Source organism: Microtus oregoni, unplaced genomic scaffold (genome assembly GCF_018167655.1).
Source record: "Microtus oregoni isolate MIOR12 unplaced genomic scaffold, Mior012 000074F_ref0000038, whole genome shotgun sequence".
Taxonomy (NCBI): Eukaryota; Metazoa; Chordata; class Mammalia; order Rodentia; family Cricetidae; genus Microtus; species Microtus oregoni.
Genome location: NW_024544004.1, coordinates 1,383,483 through 1,395,612, shown reverse-complemented (window position 1 = coordinate 1,395,612; position 12,130 = coordinate 1,383,483).

Genomic DNA, 12,130 nt, shown 5'->3' with positions numbered 1-12,130 from the left:
CTAAGGGCTCAGTCCCACAAGACTGCACCAATCCCCCCTCCAGATGTCACTCGCACGCACTTCTGACCTACCAGCTCTAAATCAGAGTTGCCACAGCCCCCTCCTTGGCTTTGATGAATATGCTGGAGTGTCTCACATAACTCAGTGAAACACGGTTACTGGTTTATATAAAAGATGTCACAAGGGATATGGAGGTACACAGAAATGATCCTGCAGGGATGGACATCCAAGAGACTAAATAGCTTTGGCTTTAAGAAACTCTCCAAGTCCTGTACTTTGGGGATTTCCTGGGATTTCCAAGGAGACTTCTTTGCATATGCATAACTGATTAAAGTCTTGGCCGTTATCTATGAATTTAACCCCTCTCCCTCTCTGGAGTTTGGTGGGATAGAGCTCAAAGCCTCAGGACTCTAGTACTACCCTGGTCGTTGCAGAGTTCAGCTCCCAATCAGAAACTCCCTTAGGCTGCCATGCATTGACATGCAAAAGGGCCATTCCTGGGAAGATTGAAAGGGTTTTCAGAATTGTATGCCAGGAAATGGGGTGGAAACAAACATACATTCACAATGTTATATATCTTCCCATGAACCACATTTTGCCTATATGAAACATTTATAATCATAGATTGGGTTTGTGGCCGCAAAGATAATTAAACTTTTAAGGAAAAAAATCAAACTGAAAAATTTTAAATATGAACTCCTTTAAACATAGAAAATAAGGAACTTGCTTCCAGAAAACTGTTAGAGAGAAAAATCAAAAGGGAAATTACTTCTTAGGAAAATAAGGTAAAGGAAAACATGTCACACTAAAATTGATGCATGCAATTAAAGCAGTGCTTGGAAATTCTGGAGTCTTTGATGTCGTCATTATTTTGAATAATCTGTACAAATTAAATATCTATGACAATCTTAGAAAAGTAGAAAAATAGCAAAATTACAACTCACCAGAAATCAGAATACTTTAGGGGAAAGATCTGAAATGCCGGCAAAGTGGAGCATTCTGTCATCCCAACACTTGGGAGGTAGAGTCCAGAGGATCAAGAATTTGAGGTTCTCTTCAGCTACACAATGAGTTTAAAGCCAACCTGGGCTACGTGATATACTGTCTGAAAAGAAAGAAATGACAATAATTGGAATAAGGAACAAGTAAAAATAAATCCTCCATAGCTCAAAGCACTTAGGGTTGAAGCCACAATTCAGTTGGTTGAGTGCTTATGTAGCATGCACCAGCCCTTGGATTCTATTTCCAGGACCACAGAATCAGGGTGTGGTGGGACATACTTGTAATCTAAGCATTCAGGAGGTAGAGGCAGGAGAATCAGAAATTCAAAGTCATCCTTGGTTACGGCTCAGTATGTATGAGGCCATCCTGGACTACAGGAGACCCTGGGTTTTTAATTTTGTTTTTCCTTTTTTAAGTGCTCTGAAAAGACTCATAGCAGAGGATAATGAAACTGTCACTTAGAAACTGCTTTGGGGACGGGCAGTGATGGCGCATGCCTTTAATCCCAGTATGCAGGAGGCAGAAGCAGGTGGAGCTCTGAGTTTGAGAAAGGCCCAGGCTACACAAAGAAACACTGTCTTGAACTCTCCCCCAACAAAAAAAAAGGAAGGAAGGAAGGAAGGAAGGAAGGAAGGAGGAAAGGAAGGAAGGAAAGGAGGAGGAAAGGAAGGAGGAAAGAAAGGAGGAAAAGAAGGAAGGAAGCTGCATTTGGTGAAAAGCACTGACTTCCTCATGGGCTCACAAGGTAACTAAGAGCAGGATGGAATGGAAGCCTGGTACCTCTGCCTTCCTTCCTTTCCACCTTTCTCTTTAACTTGGAGTCAGATTCTAAACACCCTTTGACACCTAGCCAATTTCATTCCCTTTCGATGCTAAAAACATAGAAGTTAGTTATTGACTTAAACCTGCAATCGCCTTGGATTTCAGGTTCAGCAATGCCTTGGAAGGCTGTCCGCACTACCCTGACCAGATAGGGGCAATTATCTATAATAGTGAGGCTGCAATCTAGAGAGATTCTATCCTGAGAACTAAATTGGATGATAGCCGCTGAAACAACATACTGGGTCAGCTTGCAGGATCAGCACTGAGACAACAATGAGTATCAAGACTTCACCAGGACTGTTGAAGTACAGATGCCTTTGCTCCTTGCTCGAATTCTTCTTCTGTTAAGCCTAAATTCATGTCTGTACCCTGAAGGCAGACCTGGGATCACTGGACTCCTTTATCTGTTCTTCCTAATATTACCACATTTGTTAATATCCCTTTCCTTTTTTCAGTACTCAACTTTGGTTGATATATTGGGATGGATATATATTGGGGATATATGGATATATATTGGTATATTGGGATAGATATATTGGGATGGATATATATTGGTATATTGGGATGGATATATATTGGTATATTGGGATATATATTAGTATATTGGGATAGATATATTGGGTATATATGGATATATATTGGTATATTGGGATGGATAAATATTGGGTATATATAGATATATATTGAAAGGGATATATATTATTATATTGGGATGGATATATATTGAGTACATATGGATATATATTGGATTGAGTGTCAGCACCTAGTCTGCTGGGGCTTACATTCCAGTTACAAAACTCTTCAAATGCTAGGTCAAGGAGAAAAAAAGAGTAAACAAGCAGAGCTTTACCAGAGGAGCTGAAGAACATAATTCAGCTACCAATTTGGAAAAAATTAAAAGAACTGTGAGGACAGGTAAGAAGTAAATCTGTACAATTTACGAGGAAAGGATGATTGCTTTGCAAAATTGAAGCTACTGCAATTGACAAATGGGCCAATTAGTGCAGAAAAGTTTTGAAAGGAATGTACCATTAAAAAAAATGCTCCGAGACCACACTGGTCCTAAACTGAATTTCATCTGAGCTTGGTGGATATATGAATTCAGGGCTTCCTCTCCAACTAAATGTCTACCACAGAATCCCGAGCTCTCACTCCCAGCACCCATTTAAGGTGATAAACACTGCCTGATACTTCAACCAGCTACAGAGAATCTGGTGCCTCTGGCTTCCACAGGAACATGCACTCACATACACACACTAGCACACACACACACAGATACACACATGTTTACATATAAAAGTAATATAAATCTTTAAAATATACGACAAAAGCAACTATTTAAAATGGATCAGTTTTGCTGGGACGTGATGGGCACATGCCTTTAATTCCAGCACTCAGGAGTCAAAGGCAGGCAGATCTCTGTAAGTTCGAGGCCAGCCTGGTCTACAAAGTGAGTTCCAGGACAGCCAGGCCTGTTACATAGGGAAGTCCTGTCTTGAAAACCAATAAAATAGGTCAGTTAAGTAGTCAGATAAAATACTTAGAAGGTATTAGGACTGGATCCCTCTATATAATCAACTGCTTTTAAAAACAGAACTTAATATTTGGAGGAAGAGGATCTGACTTAACATCTCTCGCTTCAGGAGGAGTGCTGACATCTTGAATTGCCTGGAAGTTTATTAATTATTAATTCTCTCAACCCGGATCCAAGATCCCTAAACCATATAAGGTTATTATATAGTAGGAGGCTTTTTAATTTAAAGAAAGGAAAGGAGGGAAGGAGAGAAGGTGGGAGGGAGGGGGAAGGACAAACCATTGCCCTTTCTTCTAAGAGGCAGTTCAAATGGGCCTGCCAATCACCTGGGCAGCAGTGTCTCTGACCAATGTCCACTGTCATTCTGTGAGCGTTTCTCCCCACAGTGGACCCTTTGGCCACCGCCCACTCTTACTCTATTATTCCGTAAAAAAGTGCACTTATCTTCTACACTGTGTTCTGTATGCCTGGTCTGAACTCTTTCCACAGAAATGACAAGGACAGAAGAGCTGAGGAGTCTAGAATGACAGTCCAGTGACAGATGAAACTATGTAAACAAAACTAAAATGTATTGAGTTTTTTGAGAATTTTTTATAATACGTTTTGTCCATATTCCCTCTCCCTCCCCAACTCCTCCTGAATCTACCCCCCCCTTTTTTACCCATGCAACTAAGTGTCTGTCTTAGGGTTTCTACTGCTGTGAAGAGACACCATGACCACAGCAACTCTTATAAAGAAACCGCTTAAGTGAAGGGCTGGCTTACAGTTCAGAGGTTCAGTCCATTGTCATCATGGTGGGGAGCATGGCAGTGTGCAGGCAGACGAGGTGCTGGAGGAGCTGAGAGTGTGAAGTCTTGCAGGCCACAGAAAGTCAACTGAAAGTCACACTGAGGGAAGCTTGAGCAAGAGTCCTCAAAGCCCTTCTCCTCAAAGACACACTTCCTCCAACAAGGCCACACCTACTCCAACAAAGCCGCGCCTCCTAATAGTGCCTCTCTCCATGGGCCAAGCATTCAAACTCATGAATCTATGGGACTTTTCCTATTCAAATGACTACAGTACCTTTTTTTTTAAAAAAAAACTATCAAATCTATTTTTTGCTGCCCATATAATCTTGGATATGGGGCCTTCCACGGGAAGGTATTTGACAGATTTTTTTCGTTTTTGTATTTCTTTTCTTTTTTTAAATTTATTTATTTATTAAAGATTTCTGCCTCCTCCCTGCCACCGCCTCCCATTTTCCCCCCCTCCCCCATCAAGTCCCCCTCCCTCGTCTGCCCAAAGAGCAATCAGGGTTCCCTGCCCTGTGGGAAGTCCAAGGACCACCCACCTCCATCCAGATCTAGTAAGGTGAGCATCCAAACTGCCTAGGCTCCCACAAAGCCAGTACGTGCAGTAGGATCAGAAACCCATTGCCATTGTTCTTGAGTTCTCAGTAGTCCTCATTGTCCGCTATGTTCAGCGAGTCCGGTTTTATCCCATGATTTTTCAGACCCAGTCCAGCTGGCCTTGGTGAGTTCCTGATAGAACACCCCCATTGTCTCAGTGTGTGAGTGCACCCCTTGTGGTCCTGAGTTCCTTGCTCGTGCTCTCTCTCCATCTGCTCCTGATTTGGACCTTGAGATATCAGTCCGGTGCTCCAATGTGGGTCTCTGTCTCCCCCTCCTTTCACTGCCTGATGAAGGTTAACATTCAGGAGGATGCCTATATGTTTTTCTTTGGGTTCACCTTCTTATTTAGCTTCTCTAGGATCACGAATTATAGGCTCAATGTCCTTTATTTATGGCTAGAAACCAAATATGAGTGAGCACATCCCATGTTCCTCTTTTTGGGTCTGGATTACCTCACTCAGGATAGTGTTTTCTATTTCTGTCCATTTGTATGCAAAATTCAAGAAGTCATTGTTTTTTACTGCTGAGTAGTACTCTAATATGTATATATTCCATACACTCTTCATCCATTCTTCCATTGAAGGGCATCTCGGTTGTTTCCAGGTTCTGGCTATTACAAACCATGCTGCTATGAACATAGTTGAGCATATACTTTTGTTGTATGATAGGGCATCTCTTGGGTATATTCCCAAGAGTGGTATTGCTGGGTCCAGGGGTAGGTTGATCCCGAATTTCCTGAGAAACTGCCACACTGCTTTCCAATCTCACTGTGTGGCCTTGGATGTCCTGGAACTCACTCTGTGGATCAAGCTGGTCTTGAACTCGCATAGATCTACCTAAGTCTGTCAAAGGCCTATAACAGCACATCCGACTTTTGACTTAGATTCTTTTTTGTTTTTGTCATTTGTCTTTGTTTTTCACGACAGGGTATTTCTGTATAACAGCCTTGGCTGTCCTGGAACTTTCTTTGTAGAACAGACTTGCCTGAAACTCAAAAAGATTTATCTGCCTCTGCCTCTGCCTCCCAGTGTTGAAAGCCAGTGTCTTAATGTTAAATAATCATGATGTCAGTGTGTTTAAAAATCTAAGTCAAACCAGGCTTTCAACACTGGGTGTATGTTAGAATATTTAGAAGACATTTAAAATGTATAGCTCTCTAGTTAACCATCTGAACCTAAGGACTTGTCATTAGAATTCTTAAAAAACAGATTCCTGAGGTCAGACAAGATCAGGCATGTTCAAGGCCTGTCCTAAACAGAATCAGAGGAGGAGTATATGGGGGGGGGGGCAGAGGGAGGGTGGAAGGGAGACACTGGGAGGATAGGAGGAAGGGAAACAAACAAACAAACAAATAAATAAAACCATGACACCACCCAAAGGGAAAAATTTAATAACTATCTCTTGAATACAAACAAAACAAAGCAAAAGAATGATATCGCAGATTCCTGGTTCATGCTACTGTGTACTCTAGGTGAGAGGTACAGTCTTCATAGAGTTCAGCAAATGCAGCCTAAAGAGAAAAGCAAAGAGCAGGCATCACCACTGGCACCTGATGGAGTGCATGGCATCCAGATTAATTGGAATTTCAAGCTAACAATGAATACTTGCCAACATATGTCTCAAATATAAAATAGGGTCGATCACACCTGTAAGACCAGCACTTGGCAGGCTGAGGCAGGAAGATTGACAGACTTCAAGTTAGAGACCAGCCTGGACTATGGAGCAAAAACTTTGTCTCCAAACACAAAACAAAAATGTTGAAATAAGAGTGGCGGGGCTGTGTTCCCAGCACCCTGGCCGCCTGCTTGGCTAGCTTATGCCCGAAATAACAACACACAACTGTATTCATTTAAACACTGCTTGGCCCATTTCTATCTAGCCTCTTCTAGGCTAATTCTCACATATTAATTTAGCCCATTTCTAATCATCTGTGTATGGCACCCCAAGGTGCGCTTACCAGGAAGATTCTAGCCTATGTCCATCCTGGGTCGGAGCTTCATCCCGGGAGTGGGGCATGGCATCTCTCTCAGGCGTCTGCTCCCGAGAGGAGAGCTGTCGAGTCTCTGAGCTCACTTCCTCTTCCTCCCGGCATTTTGTTCTGTTTACTCCACCCACAGGGCCAAGCAGTTTCTTTATTGGCCAATGACCTTCCTCCATCACAAAAATCACATACTTTCATAAAACAACAACAAAAAAAAAAACACCTTTTCGTTGTTTATTTGAAATTCAGCTCCCTGATCATTCTTTGTTTGTGCTAAATGTGACAACCTAAAATAGGAAGTATTAATTAATTCTTCTGTTGCAATTGATTAGCTTGAAAATGCAAGTGATACTGGAATTACTAGCAGTGTTTAGTAAGGAGAATGGAAACCAGATGAAACAATAAATCACTAACCAGACTTTTCCCTCTGTTACTCCAACAGTAAATACCTAGAAATGCAAGCAAAACTAAAAGATCCCCTTTAAAATAGTGGGAAAATATAAATATTTATGGATAAATTTAATAAAAGAAACATAAGACATAAAAAAGAAAAGAATATATGAACAAATGATAGGAATAGTTGTTATCATAAGAAAACATATAATTTTCTGAATGTAGTAGATAAATTGTATTCCATTAAAATTAGAATCTTTTGGAGACGTTTGTTTTGCTTGTTGGTTTTGGAGTTGCATGCTGGACTGGAACTCACTGTGTAGCCCAGGCAACACTCAAATTTGCTGTAATTCTTTTGCATTACAGGTATGCGCAATCATGCCCAGTTCATTAGCATTAGCAGGGCTTTTTGTTTTTAATTTCATTAAGAATATTAAACTTGAACAGAGAAATAAATGTCTGGAAATAGCTTAAAAAGCTAAAAAGTAGTATAGAATGAGTTTTGCATTATTAGAGATCATGGCAGCGTATCCAGTCACTAAAACAGAATAAATAGAATAATAGTATCAAAAGGACCAAAAAATTAACAGATGCATCAATAAATTAGTACATGACAACTACAGCCATTCACTTCAGGAGGAAAATGTGAGCTATCAATAAATGAAGTTGGCACGGCAGGGCTTCTGTGTAGAATAATACAAAATTAAACCATAGGGCTGGGGGGAGCAACTAGACAAGGGGTAGAGTATTTGCCTGGCTCAAGGCCCGGGGTCCACTCCCCATTACTGAAAAAGGAGAAACACCATAGAAATATAGAAATAAAGTGAACAACATACCTTATAAAAATAAATTATAGTACTATATAGTCTTAAATTAAAAAATGAAGATCTTGTGAGAACATTACAGACAATAAATATATCCTCTAGAGACATTGGAAACACCTTCTATAAAAACAGAAGTAATTAAAGAAAATATGGATATAACTACTATTTTAAAATATACAACTTTTATATAGCCGAAAGTAATGTGAATGAAGTTAATAAAGAAATAATAGACACAATAATAGTTTTTAATTAAAGCAACTAGCGTGTTAACTTTTTTTTACTTAGCATCGCACTAGTCAGGCTAACCAGGAGCTTGCAATCCTCCTGCCTCAGCCTCCAGAGTTGTTGGGATCATAGATATGTGTGATCATACCCAACTAGGATTAATGTACAAATTAGTCAGAAAAAAAAGATGTTCAAACTAAAAGAAAAGCTAACCAAAACATGAAGAAACAATTTATCAGAGAGAAAATCTAAGCACAAAATATACTTAAATTCTCCAGCCACTCAAGGAATATGAGAACCTGGTGAAATGTCATTTTGTAGCCATCAGATTTATAAGCATGGAAAGAGCTGTAACAGCTGCTGCTAGCAGAGATGAGGGAAAAGGGATTTTCACATGTTGTTGATGATAAAACTATCGCCACGGGTTTGTTTTGTTTTATTCTTTTAATATACGCTCAAGAAACAGCTCTTAATTTTTAAAGGCAATTGCTGCACGGAGACAAATACACAACTCACCAGAACACTGCCTAATCAATTTCCACGTACAAAGAGCACAGAGATCAAGAAACAGATCGCCAGTTCCCCAGAATGCCCCTCACCTTTGCTTTTTTCCATTTACCTCCCACGTCCCCAAGCACAGTCAATTTCATCTCAGGTAGTCTTACCCACCATTAGGGATAGGTCAGCATTTCTTCTGTGTGTGCTCAATATATATAATACTTATTGAATTTTCACCTTAGTAGTCAAAAACAGAAAACAAAATTAATAATTTATTTGATAACTTTTCTCATTGCTATGATAAAATCCCTGACAAAATAAACCTACGTTCATTTTGACTCACGGTTTGGGGGTATAGTTCATCATGGCAAGGAAGTCGTGGGCACAGGAGCATAAGGTAGCTTGCTGGGAACATCACATCTACATTTGGGAAACAGAGAGTGGTGACTGTTTGTGCTCAGCTTTCTCCAGTTTATGCAATCACGGACCCAATCCTAGGGAATGGTGCCACCCACGGTTAAGGAAGGTAGGTCTTCCCACTCCAATTAACACAACGTAAATAATCCCTCATAGATGTGTCCAGAGACTTGTCTCCAAGATGATTCTAGATGCTATCAAGTTGACAGTCAATATAAACTATCAGAAGACCATCCCTTGCCAACCTGATAACCCAACGCATCACCTTTCAGCCCTCACATTCTACTTCATGTCTCAGTAGGCTTATGGCCACCTCATAATGCAAAACGCATTCAATCTAACTTCAAAATTACCATAGTCTTGAACAGTTCCAGCACTACTCAAGAGTGTCACTGCGGAATTTCTTCTAAGACTCAGTCTTTTAACTGTGAACTCCTTTCTCCATATTCCTAGAACACAGTGGCACAGAGGAAACATTCGCTTTCCCCAAAGGAGGAACTGTGGACCTAGCATGGAAAGATCAGACCCCAAACAAGCTAGAAACTTAGAAGGGAAAATCCCAGATCCTACAGATCTCTGTTAAGCATCTGGGATGCTAATGGAATAGGGCTCCAGAAGGATTGAGTAGCTCCGCCCCTCCAGCTCTGCTGCCAGTATATAGCCTTTCTCAATGGTTGGTTCTGCTCCACAGCTGAAGTTTTCCTTGGCATATGTCCCATGACCCAGGCAGCATTCTGGACTTTCCATTTCAATCCCGGCCTTACCTTTCCTGTTTTATGCAACGGGCTCTCAGGGTCTTCTTACAGACATTCTGACCCTGTTGGACATTCTCTAGCCTCAGCCGCCATCTTGAACTTTGGCACAAACTTCCAGAAGTCCAGCATCCTTGCATCTTTTCATACCTATAATGCCAGAACCACGTGGATGATGATGATGATGCTATGTTCTGATGCCAGGTTGAGATGCAGGCTCGTCCCCTTAGACCATGGTTGCCATGTTTTCTATCTGAACCTGCAAGGAATCACTTCCGTGTCATTTTCAGTTCGCACTCTCAAATGGATTTGCATTCTCATAGCCCACAACCTTCAGTGTCTACCATCTTGCCTTCAGGACCCTTTTCCTATTGGCCATCCCTTTCCTCACAGAGTTTGACCTCTCTGTCTGTTCTCTGTTGTCTCTGTTATCTTTGTTGTCTCTCTTTCTCTCTCTCTCTCCTGTGTGTGTGTATGTGTGTCCTCTCTCTCCTTGCTCCACCTTCCCCCCCCCCCGATAAAAGTCTTTCTTTCCCCCTAAAATCTCATGAGCTGAGCCTCCAGTGTCTGTGTTTCTTTCGGTGTTCCTCTCTTTCAGACTCCCACCAGAATGGACCTTTGATCTCTGCTTATAGCACGGTAGAGCTTTTCTAGCTCCAAGTTCCAAATTCTTCCCTGGTTCTCCTGTAACCCAGTTTCAATAGCCTAAGCATCATATGGTCAGAATTATCACAGCAATGACCCCACTCTCTGTTCCAGGCTTCTTTCTAAGTTCCCTTTCTCGTGGCTGTGATCAAATACCTGACAACGTCAACTTAAGGAAAAAAAAATAGGCTAGTTTGAGGATACAGTTCAGCATGGCAAGGGAACCACAGTATCAGGACCATAGGTGACTAGCTTGATCACACTGCATCTTCAGTCGGGAAACAGAGTGATGAGTGCTTAGGCTCAGCTTCCTCATTTTGAGGCAGTCCAGGACACCAGCCCAGGGAATGGCGCTGCCCAGTTAGGGCAAGTCTTTCTACCCCAATTAACCTAGTGTAGAGGATTCTTCACACACATACCCACAGATTTGTCTCCAAAGTAATTCTAGGTCCTGTCAAGTTTATCATCAGTATACAAGCACTCCATTAATAAAGCAGAGTGACTGAATTAAAAGCAGTCCTCCATGACACACAATATTTTACAGTTGTTAAAAAGAATAAATTAATGAACAAAAATGTTCATGGCAGCACTGTCCATAATAGCTCAAAGGGCTACCGGTAGATGGATAAACAAATTTTCATATAGTCACATGAGGTACTATACAGCCATCAGAATGAGTAACTAAATGCAAGTGCATTATGAATGCTATAAATAATAATGGTATATTATAGAATACTATCGAATGTTTTTTTTTCCATAGAATCCAAAAAAAAGGGGGGCTAAAGAAATCTATGATGTTAAAGTCAGGATGATCCTTAGGTGGAGTCATAGGTGGGGGTGGTTCTGGGATACTGGTTGTTAGGAATATGTCCTAACGTGAGCTCCCTGCCGATGCAAAATTCCCAATCAAGCCAAATCAAAACAAGCTAAATTAAGAAATATCCAGGTTTAATGGGAGTTCTGCACTCTTGGGTGGCCCCAAGGGGGAACCGGAAAGCCTTGCTAAAGTGACCATCGTGACCACTGGAAGGAAGGAAAAGGGACCACGTGTTCCTCTTTTGAGGGCTCATTTAAATACCGTGGGTAGTGACCCTGACCCCACCCCCAGGAAGGGGTCAGGACCTGGCCTACTGGGATTTGGAGTCCAGACCAGGCCTGGGGGTTGGGATAGATGCTCAACTTGACACTGGTAATATTCTATCTTGTTTTCAATTATCTTCCCATTGACTAATTGTATATGTGTTTGTGCATGTGTGTGAGTACACACGTACCATGTGCATGTGGACATCAGAGAACAATTTGGAGAGTAAGGTCTCTCTTGCCACCATGTAGGTTCCAGGGATCAAACTCAGGTCACCAGGCTTGGTGGCAAGCGCCCTTATTCCCTTAGCCATCTTGACAGCACAAGATTCTGTTTCCTCAATTGAGTGCTTGTTGCGTGTAGAAATTCCTTAAGCAGTATACTGATGATTTGCGCTTTTATCTTCATCCATTTTCTGTTGCCTAGAACAAAATTCCTGAAACTGGATGATTTAGAAACAATAGAAATATATTTGGGACATGGTTTTGAAGGCTGGGAAGTTCAAGAGTATGGCCTTGGAGTCTTTTGAGCATCTGACTCAGGCCTTCTTGCTACATCTAACAGG